This window comes from Fringilla coelebs (assembly GCF_963513975.1).
Source record: "Fringilla coelebs genome assembly, chromosome: 5".
NCBI lineage: Eukaryota > Metazoa > Chordata > Aves > Passeriformes > Fringillidae > Fringilla > Fringilla coelebs.
This window is the reverse complement of record NC_140033.1, coordinates 15,525,721-15,544,913: the sequence shown is the minus strand read 5'-3', so window position 1 is coordinate 15,544,913 and position 19,193 is coordinate 15,525,721. Positions and strand designations below refer to the sequence as shown.

The following is a 19,193-nucleotide window of genomic DNA, read 5'->3' as shown; positions in this document are numbered from 1 at the left end:
CAGCTTGTGAGCTTCCCTTTTTTCTGGAGCCAGAGGGAGAGGAAAGAAAGCTGTGACTGCAGGATCATATGCATTGGGTGGGAGATGGAAGAATAGATGCATAATCCAAAAATGCTACATTAACCTCAGAGGGTGGGGGGAAGAGTTGTTTAATAATTTTTTCCCTTGACTGTCACTGACTACAAACCCCATCATTGAGGATTAAGGGCAATTGTTAGATTTTGCTATTTAGATAAGAGTTTTTAAAAATATAATTTATTATTTAAACTACTTTTTTTTGTTGTTCAAAGAGCTTACTACTAACTGGCTGGAATGAAAACAGCTCCATCCCACAGATTCCACCTCCGCTTTCTGGCAGCTTACCTGACTCATAAAGAGAGTGGGGGGTTTTATATGCCGCCTACATCAGCTCAACATTTTCCTTTGTGGTGAGACTTAATCACCACCCTTGTCATATTATTTTATCGACCTTCTTGGAGTAGGAATTCTTTACCTTTCAAACCAGCCTTAAAACTTCCTATAAAGATAGGGTGAGGGTTTTTTCCTGAATTTGGTGTAAGTACATAGGTGGTCCAATGCAGCAAGGTTTTCTGTGTTATTTTTTAAAAGATAACCTTTACCTGAGGACCATGGAAGAGAGAGTTTCCATTTCCTGAGGACATATCTGTGACACAAGATGTGTCACCTGGAGAGTTGAAACCCATCAACTGAAGGTAGAGGACCATCCCCCAGGTAATCACTGCAGGTGGTGTGTGCTGAGGGGGAGCTGTGGGCTCTTAGCCACAATGGTCAAGGATGTGACTGGGCAAAGTTTGTCAGAGACAGTGCCTGTATTAGAGTCAGGAAAGACAGACATGTCTTTGGGCACATCATATCTCTCCTTACAACCTGTTCCTTATAACCTGTTTGTATAACCTCTGCAACTGTGTCTAGTGGGGAGAGAGATCAAATGACATAGACTGATATTTGTCAAGCAGAAAATACTGCATGAGAGAAGACTGCAAGGTAGAAATGAAAACAGAACAGGGATGGCAGTGCAATAGGTAGTGTGTACAGGAGGCAATGGAAGAAGGGGTAGGAGGACAGAACCACCCCAGGTTGTTGGGAGTTACCAAGAGGACATGAAATTACATTAGAAAGCTGAGGCAGAAAGCATGTGACATTTTTTTCTGAAGTAATTCTTGAAATGACATAGGGGAAGGGCAGAAGGGAAGGTATTCTGGAACTCAGCACTTAAAGATAAAATCTAGTGTGAAGAGAGGCCAGGGAAAGCATTTGGTAAGAGTCTCCTCATTTCTCTGTCACAAAGGCAGGTAGAATCAAGGAACAGGAAGGAAAGGGGAAAATTGAAAGGACTGAAGTGAACCATTGGTAAATATCAAAGAAGGAAGCGTAGGGAAGGGAAGCTGCTTCCATGTTGACAGAAAGGCAGAAGTCCTCTTTGGGTCCTCTGGGGGACCTGGAAATTGACTGAGTGACAAGTGGGGTTCTACAGGATGGGAGACAGAGAACATCCTGTTAGGAAGGAGCTGTCTGACGTAACTAATATAAATATAGACTGTTTTTATTCTTGATGTGTTTGTCTTAAAATGCACTGCAAGTGCAGCAGCTCTGCCCTGAAGATATGGAGGCTGGAGCTGTCTGGACCTTCCAGTACCACCCTCCTCTTTCTTGCATGCCAGAGAATTAACCCCATATTATCTCCTCTCCTGCACTGTGGGTCCTCAGCCCAGCTCCAGTCATCCTCCTTATCCACTGCAGCTGCCTGATAGCTGGGACACAACTCAAGAAAAGGACTTAGCAGTCACCTGCAAAGATGTGCTTCTGGAAGAAGAGGCACCACTGAGCTCTGTGGAGGGAGTGTGCTGGGACAGGCACCAGCAGGGAGGGAGAAGAGCAAAGGGTGAGGAAGAAACAGCTTGGGAGACTGTTGGACTAAAGCACTGGGGAAACTAAGGGCATGGAAAGCTCAGGAGGAAAGTGAATGTGGGAGGATGGAGCCAAGGATGGTTAAAAATAACAGTCTTGTACAGCTGATATGGCACTCCACTGGCATTTTAAACCTGCTGCCTTTCTGAGTTTTGAAAAGTATGCTTTACATTTAATTGTTCCAATTGCTACTGACCATCCAGGACCACTGTCATTTTGTCCAGCAGGCCCCATTTTCTTCACTGCTGGTCTAGTGGTTGCAACCAAGTCTTCAGCATATTGCTCTTTGTGTCCTTGCCTGATGGAAATATTGATGTATCTCCAGTTATACCTTGACTTCTCTGGAAGGGGGATGGTGTTTTTTAGCTTGCATCAGCATAATGACTAGCACACTAAATTCATGCAATAATGATGCTATCACAAATTAGAGGTATATCAAAACACTATTCACAAGCAATTTGTACAGTGTGGAATTTGGGCATGGGCTAACTTGACAACCATTTCTTTTAAAGTTTCTGGAGAGCTGCCAGTTTTTCAACCCTGTGGCTGTTCAAAGTACTGTGTTAGTCCCTGTACAAATACCACATGGGAGACAGGACCAAGTGGCAGCAGACCTGCTGGAGCTTTGAACCTTCTGGCACTTGTAATGGATGTGAGAAAAAGAAGGAAGGAACAATAAATAAAAGAATAAAGGAAAGAGAAGTACAAAGTGAAGGACATCTGTGCATTCTGATAACAATTTTCAGTAGCACAGCACCATAGAAAAATGTTGCCTGATTAATGTAGAGCAGTTACTTGCTATGCTGGAGCCATTTCCTAGAATTTTTACAATATCAAGTTTTGTCTTTGAAATATGGCAGGAATTGATTTCTTTGTCTTTCTCCCCTCCTCCCTTGCCTTTATCCTCCCAGTTCCAAATAAGGATGTAAGTGAGGTTCCCATCCATCTCCAGTGTAAATTTATTCATGAACATTATAAAACTGTTTATTGTCAGTTCTTGTTTCAGAGTTTACTTTTGCCTTCAGTAACTCTTGTGTCTTTAGTGCTTGCCCCTATCTGTTTCTGGAGAAAAGCCAGCTTGCCTCTTCAGGGGAGCTTTGCCACACCTGGCTGTCCCAGGCCTGCTTCTCTCCTTCCATCTAACAGACTCTCCATTTTCCTGTTTCCTACAGAAGATGACCTCTAATGCTCAGAGGACTCTCTGCCTGTGGTAATGTGATCTGGTGGCAACAGCAGAAAAAAGTGTCAGTAGTCTTGGCTCGTGTTCCCAATCCGGTTATTGAATGATGCGAGAGCTGGGGAAGGACATTTATCTTTGTTTCCCTACAGGCTCCAGTAATAGTCACACATCTCTGTTTTACAGTAAAATTGCTTTTACCATGCCAAATTAATTATTAATACACACATTACAGTATTTTCAGTATCCTGTAGAAATGAAATCAGATGCTGTGCCACTTGCTGTCCTTTAGCTTGTGGCATGGCATGCAATTCTTGTGGATATACCTGTCTGGCACCCCACCTTCTGTGTTTATAGTCTGTGTTCCCAGGCTTTACCACCACTATAAAGCAGCTTTCACATATCCCTGGCTTTTTTGATTGCATGCTTTCTGCTATTTTTTCTGAAACCATTTTCAGGACTTGCTGAAATAATGTAGCTGGGAAGGGCTGATTGAAGAGAGAGACTCATTTAGAAGGAATGTTGGTCATGATTGATTACAGCTGCACACATCATGCCCTTGCCTGACATTTCTCCCCATGCAGGGGGAGACTTGGTGGTGGTGAGGTCCAGGTCTGTTGGGCATACATGCCTTAGACCCATATAGACACCTTGAAGGTTGTTAAAAGGTTTTGCTGGGTTTATTTTATCCATGGCATTGAGAATAAGTGGTAACTACATAGGTCCATCATTACATTGTGATGTACCTATCACATCACTCATAAAACCCCTAATGACCTTGGTCTGGTATTCAGCCTAATATGGGCACATAGCTTTCCATTTCAGCATGGGTTTATGTCCAAATTCTCAGTCTCAGTCAGTATGGTTTGGCCAAAGTACACATTTTGGGGTACAATCCCAGCTTTTGTTTCTTTTTGCTACACCAATTATCCATGGTGCTGGAAGAGGGTTACAGGAGCCTGCTAAAGCCTGGGTGTGGGGTGTGTGGGAGGAAGAGGTGCTGCATGTGTCTGCATTGCTTCCCACCTAACTCCTACCTTAACTCAGAGCAGCTCTCATTTCTTGGTGAAGCTTCTTCTCCCTCTTCCACCCACTCTCTCCCTACGGCCTGCAGGTGTTGGGCTGTAGCTTCTCTCCTATTTTTGGCTGAATGGCTGAATTAGCACATTTTTAATGGATGCCTTTTTCAGCATTTATGGAAATAGTCTAGAATTTTGATAATTCTCCATTACTCCATAAAATGCATAAAAATAGTTTGCTTAAATGTGATAGCAGTTCTTTAGCTTGTGTTATTACTAGTTTAGAGACCATGGTTCCACTGAAGGAGTTATTTAGATATTGCAGCCTTAGTGAGGTTTTGCTCTCCTCCTTTTCCAGAGAAATTGAAATTATGTGGAAAAAGAGCAAGTGATTTTCATTTTTGATACAGCACAGAGCCATTTGTTTCAAATCTGGAGTTTTTATTTTCAATAGCATAGGGTGTCATGGGATAAGTAAAGCACCTTTCTTCCATTGGTATTACAGACCCCAGTCATCTATGAATTTGGTTCTCACACCAATCTCCACTAGTCTGTACTTTGCAAACCACCAAAAAGACATGTGGAGCTTGTGGTGCTTGTGAGCAGTGGAGTTGCTGTGATGTCTTGCTCCTTCTGCCCAGCAGGATTGTCCCAGGTCAGCTGGACATCAGCTGCCCTTACTCGGTTAGCAGGCTCTGACCTCTCCCTACCTCCAGAGCAATTTTGCTGAGTTAGTCTGAGGATGGGAGCTAAACGCTGCAATTGGACATGGGGTTGCTGCTCCCAGAGGGTCCAGTTGAGTTGAAGTGGGATATGAAGGGAAAGGAAGGGCTGTTGCTTGAAGAAAGGATTCATGGCAGAAGCAGAAAATCCTGATGATTCTAAAACTTGGAGAGGAAGCTCATGCTGTATTTTATGTGTGAGGTTTTGAGTTATTGATAAAATATCAGGAAGGAAAAGAGCCTGCTTGTGTCCTCTGTTGGGCTTCCTGAGGATGGATGTGATAATACAGAATCACTGAATGGTCCAAGTTGGAAGGGACCCACAAGGATCACCAACTCTAACTCCTACAGGTTTCTCTGACTGGAGTGTAATTGTAGCAGGTGCTGGCACTGGGTGTACCTCACATACATTTAACAGGTATGGATATACAGAAAACATCATTCTCCTTTTTGTATTTATTGGATTCTTGCTCAAGCATGTGGATCAGAGCTATCCCAAAACAGGTATACAATGAGTACTCTTACAAAGAGCAGGTAATAAAGCTTTTTTAACTACTCCTTTATTAACAGTAACAAAACCTTGATAAAATATGAGGTCTGATTTTTGTGAAGTAATGAACCTTTTGGATTCCAGTGGAAATCAATGTCAGCTGTTGGTGCTAAGCATCTCTAAACATTTCACATGTGTTTTCAGACCTGTGTTAAATCCCCATTGACTTCAGACACTCTTTAAATCAGCATAAGGACTGCAGTATTTAGTCTCCTGACAGTCATTCTTCTTGCAACATTGTCTCTCTATTGCTCTTCTTGACTCACGGGTAAGATTTTATTTTCTGTAAAATTTCAAGGTATCTTCTCTGCAGAGAACTCTGATGTAGGGCCCTGCTCCTTACTTTGTAGGTAATAATTCAAAATCTCTGATTGATACCCCTGCAGCCCTGAGAAGTACTTACAACTTGGGCAGAAGTAGCACAAGAAATTACACCTGTTACTGGTGATTAAAGATGTGCTTTCTAAAAATCTTAAATTGAAATTATAGAAAAGAACAGAAAAGATTCCTGTAGTATTCTGTAGAGAACTCCCAAGCAATGGGTTAACACAAGCAAGATAAGTATCAGTCAAAGAGCTTGGACACAGTGCTCTGTTCTGCTTGTATTTGTTCTAAAGAAATATGAAAATCTACGTGAGCGTCGTGTCAGGGACTGAGTTTATAGCATTTCTTTGTCAGTGAATAGAGGTCATATTCAATTTTAACCTGGAGTCACAGTCCTCTGTTCACTAGAAAACTGCATGTGTATATCCAACTTTGAAAGGGAGCCATTTAAATGAAACCCTTACAGGAACAGAGATAAAAAGTGCAGCAGAGCATGTGGAACTGAGGATGGGGTCTTAGTGCTGTTTCTGGATTACTTGGGAGGAAACCTAGGATCTCAAAACTGTTTTCTGCACCCCTCCACCATTGGAAGAAATCAGGCATTTCAGATTAGTTTACCTTATTCTAGGAAATTCTCCGCCTCCTTACTTCAAAGCAAATATTACCTCATCATCACATGCTAGACAACATACCAAGGGAAAAATTCTTTTCAGACCAAAATACAACTATCAGTTTTTGCACGAGGCAACATCACCAATGTCTCACAATGACTCATCATGCTTCTGATCTGCTTTATACCTGAGGCAGAGCTTGCTACCAAATAATCACAAATATTGTTTGTTTTCTCAACTATGACTATATAATGACACCTGACAGATGAACAAGTTCTTGTATAATAGTAGATGGCCGTGCATAACAAAAGGAAGAGGATTTGCAGTTTGCAGGAATTCTCTTTTCCAATAACAGTCATTTGTTGACACATTGTAATTTGTAAACTATATTTACCAGATCTCACAAGCATTTCAGAGCAGGTGAATCCGTTAGAAAGCCTTTTCCTTTTGGTGGAAACATTCCCTAATTTTTTATTCTTTGTGTTTCAAAGAAAATTAAACAAAAAGCGGCAGCAATTTTCATTTAGTGTTTCTTGGCATGCAGGAATAAAGCCAAGTATCTTCTCTTTTAATAGGAGTAGTAGAAAATGAGGAAAGGGGCAATAATTGGACAGAATGGACAGAACAGTCTTATTTAAGGGGCAGAATTATCAGCAGGTGTCTGTTGGTTCACATTTGCTCTAGGAAGGATTAAAGTGGAACATCAGAAGATTTATAAATAACAGAATTTCAAATTTCCAAAAGATGAGAGCTTGAGTTTTTTCCTAGAAATACTTAATTTGTCACCAAAACCTCCTAAGAACAAAATGCTGATTCTAGAAATGTAACTTTTATGGTTGAATAGGAAATTACAGGAAGGGCATGGGTGTATACAGTGGATGCCCCAGAGCTCATCATAGCAAGGACAGCTTTCAAAAAAAAAAAAAATTTAAAAAATCTAAGTGCTGTTTCTAGCCCTGCATGAGGAGAGGTCCAAAAGGCCAGCTGACAGTCCACCCACGGTTACCCATGCACACTGCTGGCAGCAGCTTGGCACTGGCACTAAAGACTCAGCAGCAAGGCCAAAAATGAACAAAAATCTTGCAGGAGCTTCCCTGCTTGTGTCTCTCCATTGGTATATCAAGCCTGGGGATAAGAGACAGCATCAGGTGCCATGTGGGATTTCTCAGCAGGGCTCCTCTCCCATTTCAGATCTGAGAAACTGTGGTGATTTGTATCTTTGAATATGTTTTTCCGTTCACTTTCCCTTTAATGATGCTGAAGAAAGGAGTGTCAGCACAAAGGAAGATGTATCTGTCACTCGGCACTGCTCTGTTTTCTGGCAGCAGTCAGGCTGCTGCTTGGAGCTGGCTGGAAAAACTGCTGTGGTTGGTTTTGTTGTTGGTTTTCTGAGGAAGGAAAAAACTGCCAGCACTGATAACTGATTTATCTCAGAGCATACAAAGACATCAGGAAAATAATGTTCCCAGAGATTTTTCTCAAAAACCTGAAACTTTCCAAATGTGCTTCTTGAAAGAGCCTTCTCTTGCATGACCATACCCTGCATCCCAGGGACCTGAGTGGCCTGGACCTGGAGATGAACACCATCTCTTCTGAGGAGTCTGTGTGGGAATCTGGGGCTGCAGTATCCCATGGGAGATGTCAGTCAAGGGAACACAGCTCATAAAGTGTTCATAAGGTTCTACCCAGTCTCAGTCTCCAAAAGTCACAGAATGGATCAGGTTGGAGGTGCCTCTGGCAGGTATCTAGTGCATGCTCAGAGCAGGGTCAGCCACTGTGGGTTTCCCAGAGCTGGGTCCAGGTAGATTTTGAGTATCTCCAAGGATGGAGGTCCTACAACCTCTCTGAGCAACCTGTACCCAATGCTTGGTCTACCTCACAGTAGAGAAGTCAGTCATGCTGGCAACACTTCCAAAATAAAAAGCAATCATTTTTAACCTCTTCAGGTTCTCTCTCCAACTCTCTCTCTTCATTTTTTTTTTCTTTTCCTTAAGGAAACAAAGATATGCTACTATTTTTATAAAAAGAAGCCATTCTTTTAAAGGTCACTTTTTTGTTTTCCTCAGCAAACTCTCCACAAGGACACTTTGGGAATAATCCCACTAGTTCTGTCTTTGTACCAGAGCAGCACCTGCTGTGGGTTGCATTGCACTGTTGACAGAAGGATTGGTGATACTGTTGACCATTATTATCATTATTTATTTAGCACCTGGCAAATGCACTCAGGCTCTGCCTGCTAGGCACTGCCCAAATAAACCACAAAGAACACAGCCTGTTTTCAGAGGTGTTATTTACCTGTTAAACAGTCAGCTGCAAAGAAATGGGTGGAGGGAAGCACAAGCTTTTGTGCTGATCTCTGAACTTCAGTATCATTGCTTCCCCCACTGCAGCCATACCTGGGAGGGGAGTGAGATCTGGGCTGTGCTACCCAAGGGCGTTGGCTGATCAAATGGAGATGTCCTGTAGATGTGATCTCTTCTGGAGCCCTGTGAAATCGCTCTGGTGCCTTTTGGGCTCTCTATTCATTTTTTTAGAGCTGCAGTAGAAGTGCACTTAAGAATTAATACTTTTTTTAGAAGGACATACTTTTCAAAATGCTTAAGAATTATCCATTTGCATTTTTCAGTTGTGGTGTTTTCAGTGAGGAAATTAGCTCAAAAGAAAAAGGAGCAAGTGCACAGTTATTTCTTCCTGTAGAAAAATAATTTTCCATTGAAAAGGCATGTTTTCAAGTCTGCAAACAGAGCAGTAGGGGATTTCTTTTCCCAGGACTACTTCCTAAATAGAGAAAAAAATGAAGAAAACATGTGATTTCACCAGAGGAAGAAAATGTTGTGTTTAAGTGGGCAGGTGTCAGATTTGAAAGATGTCCAGAACTTTTGGGGCAGTCCAGCACTTGCCATTCCAAATGCCACCACCAGGAAGAATGCCAGAAAAAATTAAGAAAGGACATGAGGTGGCAGAGTCAAAAACTTATCACATGAAAATCATGTCTTTGGAGAAGAACCTGCTTTTCTGGAGCAGAAACCCAGCTCTAAGGACGCTAGTGCTGACTTCAGCTTCCACACAGGAGGGTGTTTGGGAGGGCTGTGGTGGAGACCTCCCCACTGCACAGCATCCCAAGCCATGCCAGCCTGCCCTTGCAGGTGGGCACAGCTCTACCTGAAGTGCCCAGGTTGGCCCTTGCCCAGCCCTGGTGCTCGCTGCAGGTGGGAGGCAGCATCACACGGGCTGATCTGGAGCCATGGAGGAGATTTGGAAGCAGGAGCTTCCCACTGAGGTGTGGGTGGGCACATAAATCCAGCCTCAGGATCAAAGGTGTCTCCTCCCACAGGGAGCAGCTGGGAACTTCGCATGGGCTTGTTTGCAGCAGTGCTGCTGCATCTGGCTGTGACTGCAGATGGAGAAATCAGACATCTCACTCACTCTCTCCCAAGGAGGAGAGGCAGGGCTGAGCATGCAGCCATTGCCTTGGCACAGGCACTGTTTAGGTCCTTCTCTGATACTCAAGAGTGTGCAGACCATATGTTACATCCCAGCTTTCTCTCTTCTGTTTACTTCTATCCTTTTTCCCATGTGCCATCAGCCCTGAAGCTCTTTTTTCTCTACTTGTCTCTCTTGGCCAGCAGTCTGTAACTCCTAGGCCATCTTCAAAGGAGATGCAGAGCAGTAAATCCCAAGCCCTGGGGTGATGCTGTAAGCTCATCCTCTAGCAAAACCTGGAGGAGCCTTGTCTTTCAAGGGGGCATTTGAAGTGTTCTCTGAAACACAAAACCATTTACCAGGTTGCAGCAAGTTATTCCCCTGGCCCATGAAATAAAGCACATGTAAATTTGTAGTGCGGGGGAGGCACACAGTTTTTTCACAGGTTTACATACTGGGTTTTTGTTACTGTGCTTCTGGATGAGAACAGTCAGCTGCAGGTCATGGCTCTGCACGTTGTGACCTAATGAAGAAAAACTCAGAGGGAGGATCTGGCATCTTTGGTGTAAACTGTCCAGCAAAGGCTTGCTCTCTTGAAAGCAAAAAGTATCAAATAACAGGAAAGCATTTTTTCCATCAACATGTAGCCTGAAAGCACTTTGCTTTTTGATTCCTGTCCACATTTCTGTTTCTTGGCCAGGTCATTCCTGCCACCTCCTCTAAGCTTTTCTACTCTATGGTATTTTTGATAGCCAATGTGAACACTGATATATTCCTGTAGCTCAGCCAGCTAGCTTAAAACTGTATTATTTTTTATATTTCACTGGAAAACATGGTGTCAAACAATAGCCACAGAAATGCAAGCACTCTCAAAGTAAACTTCTGTCTACATGCAAATAAAAAGGGTTTATTGGAGATTCTAAACCACGTAAAATAATTTTGACCAGTCTCATGTGCCTGCAGTGATACCTTGCAACAGTCTTGGGCCCATTCCAGCAAGATTTGATTTAATCCATGCTGCAGTTAGTGTTTTCTTTGGAACTGCAGTGTTCTTCTCAGAAAGATGTTCAGGCTCCATCTCATATTTACTGAGTAGATGCCAATTAGGCTTGTGTTCAGAGATGTTGACAAGGCCAGTGTTGTAGGTATTTAAACAGAAAACAACAAAAAGCCGTACACAAACCACAAATTCTTGCTGGCAGTTCAGAAATGCTCTTGCAGGGTCATGCATGGGGTGTTTGTCCCAGATTCTGAGCTGTTACTTGCCTCCAACTCAGACTCTCTCATCTTGCAGTACAATTATTCTGTAGAAGGTCAAAAAAGAATTAGATTTTTTTTATGTTCTCTCCAAGCAGCTCCAAGACGCAGGAAAAGAGCTGTCAGGATGCCAGAGCCAGCAAAGTCAACCTCAGCCCCCAAAAAGGGCTCCAAGAAAGCCGTGACAAAGACCCAGAAGAAGGGTGATAAGAAGCGTCACAAAAGCAGGAAAGAGAGCTACTCCATCTACGTCTACAAGGTGCTGAAGCAGGTCCATCCCGACACGGGCATCTCCTCCAAGGCCATGGGCATCATGAACTCCTTCGTCAATGACATCTTTGAGCGCATTGCGGGGGAAGCCTCCCGCCTGGCCCACTACAACAAGCGCTCCACCATCACCTCGCGGGAGATCCAGACGGCCGTGCGCCTGCTGCTGCCCGGAGAGCTGGCCAAGCACGCCGTGTCCGAGGGCACCAAGGCTGTCACCAAGTACACCAGCTCCAAATAGCTGGGTGTCCCCTCTGCAGCGGGACCATGGAGCACAGGGCCCTCCACGCCAGCGCAGGTAGGCAGCCATGGTCTGGGTGAACGGTCACAGCTATTATCCACAGCAATCTGCAGCCTGGGGATGGGCACGAGAAGCTGCCCAGAGGAAGAGGAGACAGCGATCTGGACGTCAGCTGATTTTCATCATCTGTTCAGGGTGTGGGAAGGATTTGCCGAGGCTGGTAGTGGAGGCCCCTGCTTTTACATCTCATTCAAAGAACTGACCAGCCATGGTATATCCAGCCTCCTCTGTGCTTGGCAAACATTCGTGCTTGGCACTGGGAGGGGGGACTGGCAGCGGTAACGCAGAGACACCATCACTGAAGTCTTCCTGTTTGACTGCTTTCTCACAGTCATCTGATGTGGGTACTGAAGAGTCAGCGCTGCATCCTCTCTCTCAGAGCCTGAATCCCTCCTGGTGTGCAGTGCCTCAGCCCACCCCGTGCTGGCAGAAGTGGCATCAACAGCTACCAGGCACATATTGATTCAACAGCTATCTGTGCTTGACAGCCTGTTTTAAAGAGCAAGCCTGGCAGGCAGGCAGATGCCCACGTTGGTACCAAGCGCTAATCCTCCTCCTTGCTCCTGATGGGTGAGCCATGGAGCAAGATGAGGGTGCTGAGCTGCCCACTGCCTCCCACCTTGTGCTGAGGTGGAGGGATGGACAAGGTGGGATGTTGGGAGTGGGTCTCTGTCTTTCCTGGCTGCTGCTTTGCCTGCCTTAGGACTTGCTTTGGCATGCAAGACATTGCTAATTCTGCTGCTTTTCAGAGACTTTTCCTGCCTTGATGCTGCCTGGGTGTTCCCTCCACCATAAGTGTGGGCAAGATGGGGTGGTGCCCGTGGGGGTCCCCTCTCCTGTGAGCAATAGGGTGGTGCAGGACGAACAGCACAGATGTTTTGGGCAGGGACTGAGGATGTGGGAAGGCATCTGGTGTGGGAGCATGGGTGGTTAGTGCATTTTGAGGGGTGGGAGGAAGCTTGCTCCCCACAGAGATCACTGCAGGCAGCTCGCCTGGCCCTGCCCTCCCTAATTCATTCAGCAGTTAGAAAGCAAAAGCAGAATTTGGGGCTGGGTGGATATATAGGGACACTTGCCTGAATCCCAGATATTTAAAAGGTTAAATAGTTTTAAACTACTTCAGATACTCCCCATATCTTTTCAAAGTCCACAGCAAGGTGAGCAATAATAAAATCATGATAAAGCCATAGAGGTTAAGGGAGGAATGTCTTGGTTACAGGTTTATCTTGCCCAGACTGCTGGGTAGCAGAAGGGCCTGTGTAGAACTGGTGTGAAGTTGAAGCTTCCTACTCAAACCACAAAATTAGCCAACATTAAAAAAAATCAAAGCCTCTGGTAGGCAGTAACACTCAGATAAAAAATATTCATGTCTAAAATAACAACAGCTTTCTGCAACTTACTCTGTAAATAAAAGGAGCAGCAAAGAGATAGGATCCAGAACTAAGTGCAGATTCTCCCTAATCTTCAGGACCTTATTTTTAACTAAAAGGTAAATTCATATCCCAAAATAATAGCCATGCAGTACATGGCTTTCTCCTGCCTTTATCCTCTTTCTTTACACTTCGAGAGTGATTGGGACCTTTGGCAAATTTATGTTGCTTTTGGAGCTGTAGGACTCTGCAGCTCCAGAAGATTTGCATTGCAGTCATTTTTCCAGTTGGTCTGAGGCATAGCCCTGCTCAGAAGCCTGAGAACAGCTGGGGTCTCATGTGGTCTCTGTGCAAGAATGAAGGTCAGTTTGTTTCTGGGCTGCTCACACACCCCTGCTTTGGGTGTGAGCACCCCACACTTGAGAGGGGGCTTTCCTCCCACACTCTGCTCTCTGTTAACACACAGCTGTGTCTCACAGCCTGGTGCCAGCAGGAATCCCTGCTGACAGCTCTCAGAAAGAGCAAAACCCAGCTCCCTGGGTGCCAGCACCCACAAGGAGCAGCTCCCTGCAGCAGCACCTGTATTCAGTGTCAGTGGCATTGGTAACCTGGGCCTCTTGGCCAGGACACTTTGCAGGTGACAGCTGAGTACTTCCTTTTGTTTCCAATCAAATAGTCCAAATCAGATACCAAAGATGAACATGTACCTGTGGTGAGCCTAGAGCCACCATCCTTGACACCTGTGCCACAAGAAGCCCAGGCAGTGGATGGTGCATCGGGGGGCTGCTGGGAGTGAAGGGCTGGATGGCCTTGCTGGAGCTTTCCTCTTCTGTCCCTGTGAGCTGCAGGTCAGATCCATCCCTGTGGGGAGCTCTCTTGAAGGCAGGAATTCAGAGTGGAATGAAGCCTCTCCAGTCCAAGCAGCGTGTTTGAGCCAGGACACACATCTCCCAGGATCACCTGGCACAGCCTCTAAACTCTCACTCTTTTGAGCAGAGTCCACTTGAGTCTCCACAGGCTGCAAGAAACCAGGAAAATAAAGTGAGGTATTGGCCTCATTGAGGGTCTCCTGGGCAGCTCAGGGAGCCAGGAATGAGCTGGGCACTCAGATGGGAGCTGCTTACTCCATACTCATATTCAGAGTACTGGTCCCATTTTCTTCTGTCACTGTTGTCATTCTCCATTTTTGGAGATTGTTTCAGAGAAAGGAGAACCAGTGATTTAAAGCTACAAAAATATTTGAAGGCTTAAAAAAGATTTTTATACTGTCTAAAGCCAAGTGACTGAGACTGATCATGTCCATGCATTTATAGTTTAGGTTGTCTTTCTATGCATCATTTGCTCTTCACTGTCCATTTGTATGATTTTTTCACTCACTCCTGGCAATGTGAAGCACAGGATTGAGGAACTGATCTGTGTTAAACCTTTTTTATTTTTTTCCTTTCTTTCAAGTTTTGTTTTAACCCTATTCTGGTGGCTGCTCTGTTGTACAGACATTTGTGCCAGCAGAGGGAAGGGATGATCCCGGAAAGGCTGGTATAAGCTAGGACTGACCCAGAAAGCATTTGGGAAGTTAATGTACAGGACACCATCCACAGCAGTTAAATGGGAATTAGTTTGAATGTGATAAGCTTGGGCTGAGCCTTAATATTAGAGGCAAGAGAAGGTGGTCTAAAAGTTCAAGGATTGATTGTCCTCTAAGTAATCTGAGGTGTGACATACTTCACAGTTTTCTGGTAAGGAGGTTTGCTGCAGAAGATGGACTCTGCACTTCAGGATCAGTGCTTTTAATGAATACATATTTCCAGCTCTGGAATTGAGAAAATGTTTTAAAACTGAAGATAATATACCAAGCCCCACTGTCCCTACCCAATCCCCTCTGCAGTCCCAAAAGCATCTCTGTGCCATGCCTGTGTTTTGCCAATTAAAGTAACTCAACTACAGATTGAAAGTTGGAAAGGAAGATGAAAAAGGTAATACAGCCTTGATACTAACCTCATATTAACCCCAAGGGTATCACTGTATTTGTTATTTGTTATTTGTTTTTATGTACAATTTCAAAGAGAAAACAAGCTGCTGTAGATTTTCTGATTTTCCACCCTGCTTCCCCAGAAGGGCCTAAAGTCCATCTGCCTTTCACAGCAGAGTTCAACCTACAGGGGAGCTGTGTCCCCTGCATGGAGGCTTGCTCCTGCTCAGGACACACAGGTTTTTAGTCAAGCGTGGGGAAAACGAGCAAGAACCAGCATGGAGGGTGAGTGCCTGTCCTGGACACAGCTGTGTGCCCCACAAAGGGACACTGAAGAGTCCTGCCCAGTGGAGTTGTGTGGCCTGTGCACCCTTCACTCTGGTGAGAGGCAGCCCTGTGGGTAGCCCCAAGTCCTGCCACCCCCGGAGTAGAGTTTGGCATGGCCTCTGCATAGCCCTGAGCGTCTGTTCCACCACAGCATTTCCTGTTGGTTCACATCCAGACCAGATTGTTTACAGGCAAAGGAAGAATGGGAACTGAATAATAAAAATCACTTAGTGACAGAATTAGGAGAGTTTCCTGGGACCACCACCTGGGGAGCAATCTTTCATGCTTACTCCATGCATGGTATCTCTTGGGCTTGTGTACACAGAGTTTTTCTGGCAATAAGTGTTACATCAAGTATGATCCATGTTAAACTGCTGCTGGGTTATGACCTTAGTGCTAATTACCTGCTTTCTGTTAAGTGTCTAAATAAAATGTAACTTCCAACCTGTTGGAAGTCAATGGTAGCCAGCTGTTGAGGTGTCTTTGCTTCTGCCTTATCACTAGTGTTCCCCAAGCCCTGCAATTCTCTTTGTCCATATTTCTTCCACACCTGGGGTGACAGCAACCACTCTTCCAGCAGAGATGGAGCACAGCTGATCCTGACAGAGGGTCAATCAAAAACCAGAGGAGCCCCTCACTGAAGGGATATCACAGGCTGCCACTGGAGTCCTCATGGGGTGTCACTCAACCCGAACATGAGTGCAACATAAACATCTGTTTTTCTCAAGCCCTTCCAATGATCTTGTCCCAGGCAGAGCTGAGGCTGCCATCTGTCCTCGCCACACTCCTGCTTGGGGTGTGCTCTGCCTAGCACCCATCATTCACCCCCAAGCAGGAACAGTTTGGACTGAACAGTGTCAGATTCTGTGGCTGAAGAAGTGTTTTATGCACATTTAGAATTTCTGTTATCTGAATTAACAACTGCTAACACTAGAAACATCTTTTCTTGGCCTCTGAGAAGTTTATAGGCAACAGCCACAGGATGAGATGTAGCATCTGAAAACACCAGAAAGAAAAAGGATCTTCCCTTTAAAGAATGATTGGTAAATATGCTCCAGTGAAGCACTTACCTGCTGGACATCAGCATCATAATGCATTCACTGGAGTGGGAAATGTATGTGCCATGCTGGACACTGTCTGCTGGAAAACAGATATGGCATTTAACAGAAATCAGAGCTAAAAATGTTTCTAGTGTCTCTAAAGAAATACAAGCTTAACATAATTGGGAAAAAATCAGTATTTAGAGAAAAAAATTCCAACCTATAACTAGCTGATCTGAGTATTTATTTCCAAGGAAATAAATTTTGCTACTTGTACTGATTTCCATTTTCATACTCCTTTCCAGAGACACATCCACAGTGCACTTTCAAAACAGAACAAGGTATCACAAAGACCCAAACCAGGTTATAAAAGGTAGAGCGTAACTCTATGGTCATGCTTCTCCAGGATGTTGGGAGATAACTTTTTTTTTAATTATCCAGTTATTATCTAATAATTACTGACTGGTTATTCAAAGATCATTAAGAGGACTCAGGTGCCAGATGAATGTTGGCAGAACCAAGTAGAAGAACTCAGGAACATGAAAAGCAATGGTGAGAGGATGAGGTTTGAATTAAGAGGAGCAGCCCTTCATGCAATGAGTAGTCCACCTGTAGAGCCTTTGCCAATGGCTGCTGAAGATGATAGGATTGGCTCAAGGACAAACTACTGGGAGAAAAAAATCTTTAAGTCTTGCTAAACACATTAACTGTGCTGAAAAATATTATAGGCTGAGAGAATAAAGAAAGGAAGAGGGTGTATGTGTCTGTCCTAGTCCCACAGTCTTTCTTGCCTGTTCTGTCACAGCCACAGCTGGAAACAGGATTTTGGGTTGGATGCACCAGAGGGCTGGTCTGTACACACATGAACTGTGAAGAGTTTCAGGCAGTTTTCTTAGGGTTATGGAGCTTAGATCTAAGCATGAAAGAAAGTTTTTTACCTCGATTTTCTGTGTGGCTCCTGCACTTGCTTTGATGGTTATGTGGATTCTGTTACCTGGCTTGCATGAAAGATGTAAGAGATGTTTTGTTTCTAAAATAGTTAGGGTTAATAAACACAGATGTTGTGAGAATGAGGAATGGAGCTTCTGCTTTCTCATATAATGGAAAGCTGTTCTCAAAAACATTTCTTATTTTCTCCCTTGAAGCAGTTGATTAAAAAAAAAAAACAACACACCATTTCCTGCCTTTAAATGTCCATAATGCTAATTCCATCCCCGGTAACAAAAAGTCTCTTACAGAAATTCATTCAGAAAAAAAATTCTTACAGATTTAACTGTCTTCTAGAAAAAGAAGAATATTGCAGTAGTAATAGCAATGGGAAGGTTGGTAGGAATGAGAAGGGAATGGCAATGGGTGTGAGGCACGAGAAGGGACCAAAGGCAGGAGGCTGTGAGTGACTGCTGCAAGATTGACAGATGCTGGTGAGAACTCTCTGAGGAGCTTACCACGATGCCAGCACACACAGTGTGCTGCTGTCTGGAGACAGGAAATGAAGGACAGGGAGAGAATCCTGGTAACTCCCAGGGTTGGAGCAGGATGGGCAGTGTAGCTGGTACCAGAAAAGGTACAAAAGGCACATCCAGAGCCAGCACATGTCACCAATTCATGAGCAACACAGGAAATGTGATGCAGACATGAGGGCATCATCCCTCATGCTCAAAGCAACTGCAAAGTTGGGCACACATAGCCTGTGTGCTGGTCAGACAGCTTGGATACAGCCATCTCATGAGGGTGCTGCTGCTGTAAAATAACTGTCTGCCAATGAGGAGACAAAGTCACCCTCCTATAGGGATTTGTGATCAGTTTGCTGCACTGGGGCTGCTCATCAATCTTTAGGGTACATCCAGCCTCAGGGCAGAAAACTTTCTCATCTTCTGGGCACCGCTCACATTCATGGGCCATTGAACCTCCTCCTAATCAGGTGTGGAAAGCATTCTTTACACAAAGTACAGCCCTATTTGCCAAGACTCAGCAAAATGTCCAGCACAACTTTTCAAATAAACAGGAGATGTTCCTGACCTAGTCTGCCCCATGGACTCAACACATTCTGGTGAATACAATGCCTGCCTCTGAAAATCTCACTCTGGATGGGAGAGCTACGAGTGCAGCTGATACAAGCACCCAGTGTCCAATCTTTGCCTGGAAGTAAAAAACAAAAAAGGAAGGAACATAAGTGCACCACACTGAATTTCACTAAAGCGAAGGAAATGTGAGGGTATTGAAACTTTTTTTTTTTTTTGGTAGGCTTCTGGTTTGTTTGGATTGCCATAGTATTCAAGGGGTTCAAGGAAGCCTGGTCTTGCAGGCACAGATGGAAACAGGCTATTGAGCTGCTCCCTCCCAATAAAACCTGCCCTTGCACAAAGCTTTCTGAGGCATGACTAAGTTACAGCAAAGTGGGAGGCCTACAACAGTAAGGGCTGCCTGAGCATGTTGAGATGAAGATGGTTGCTTTGTTGGGAGGTTGCTTTTTTTGGGATGAACATGTATCTCACAACTAATTTCTCCTGTCATCAAGGTAACAAAAAGTCACATCTGAGTATTGACTTCAGAGAGGCAGGATCCTCCCATCTCTTCCACAAACACCCTGCAAATGCTCCATCCACTGTACTCACACTAAGCCCACGCTGCTCCCATGCTGACTTGCACTCTGGCCCTGGGTCAGAGCCAAACAACTGCAGCTTGAAGTGGAAAATCCACAGTAGAGCAAAAGCATAAAATCAGAATTCATCCCCCCGTGGAAGGCCCGAGACACCACGCTGCAGCTGATGGTGGCTAACAAAGGCTGTCTCAGTGGGGTGTGCCAGCAGTCACTGGGCACTTAGCAGGGGTGAGCCCGAGCTCCTTTGGCTCGGAGAGCTCAGAACAAAGGAGCCTTTCCAGCCCAGCAGCAGGATCCCGCGCCGC

The 19,193-nt window shown here is 44.6% G+C and overlaps 1 pseudogene across 1 annotated transcript; it reads left to right on the top strand.

Annotated features, from left to right (window-relative positions):
- The first annotated feature begins 629 nt into the window (after positions 1-629).
- On the top strand, positions 630-15,663 carry LOC311154445 (histone H2B 5-like; annotated as a pseudogene). Its single transcript has 2 exons — positions 630-732; positions 11,111-15,663. The product of its transcript is annotated as a histone H2B 5-like (transcript).
- The last annotated feature ends 3,530 nt before the right edge of the window (positions 15,664-19,193 follow it).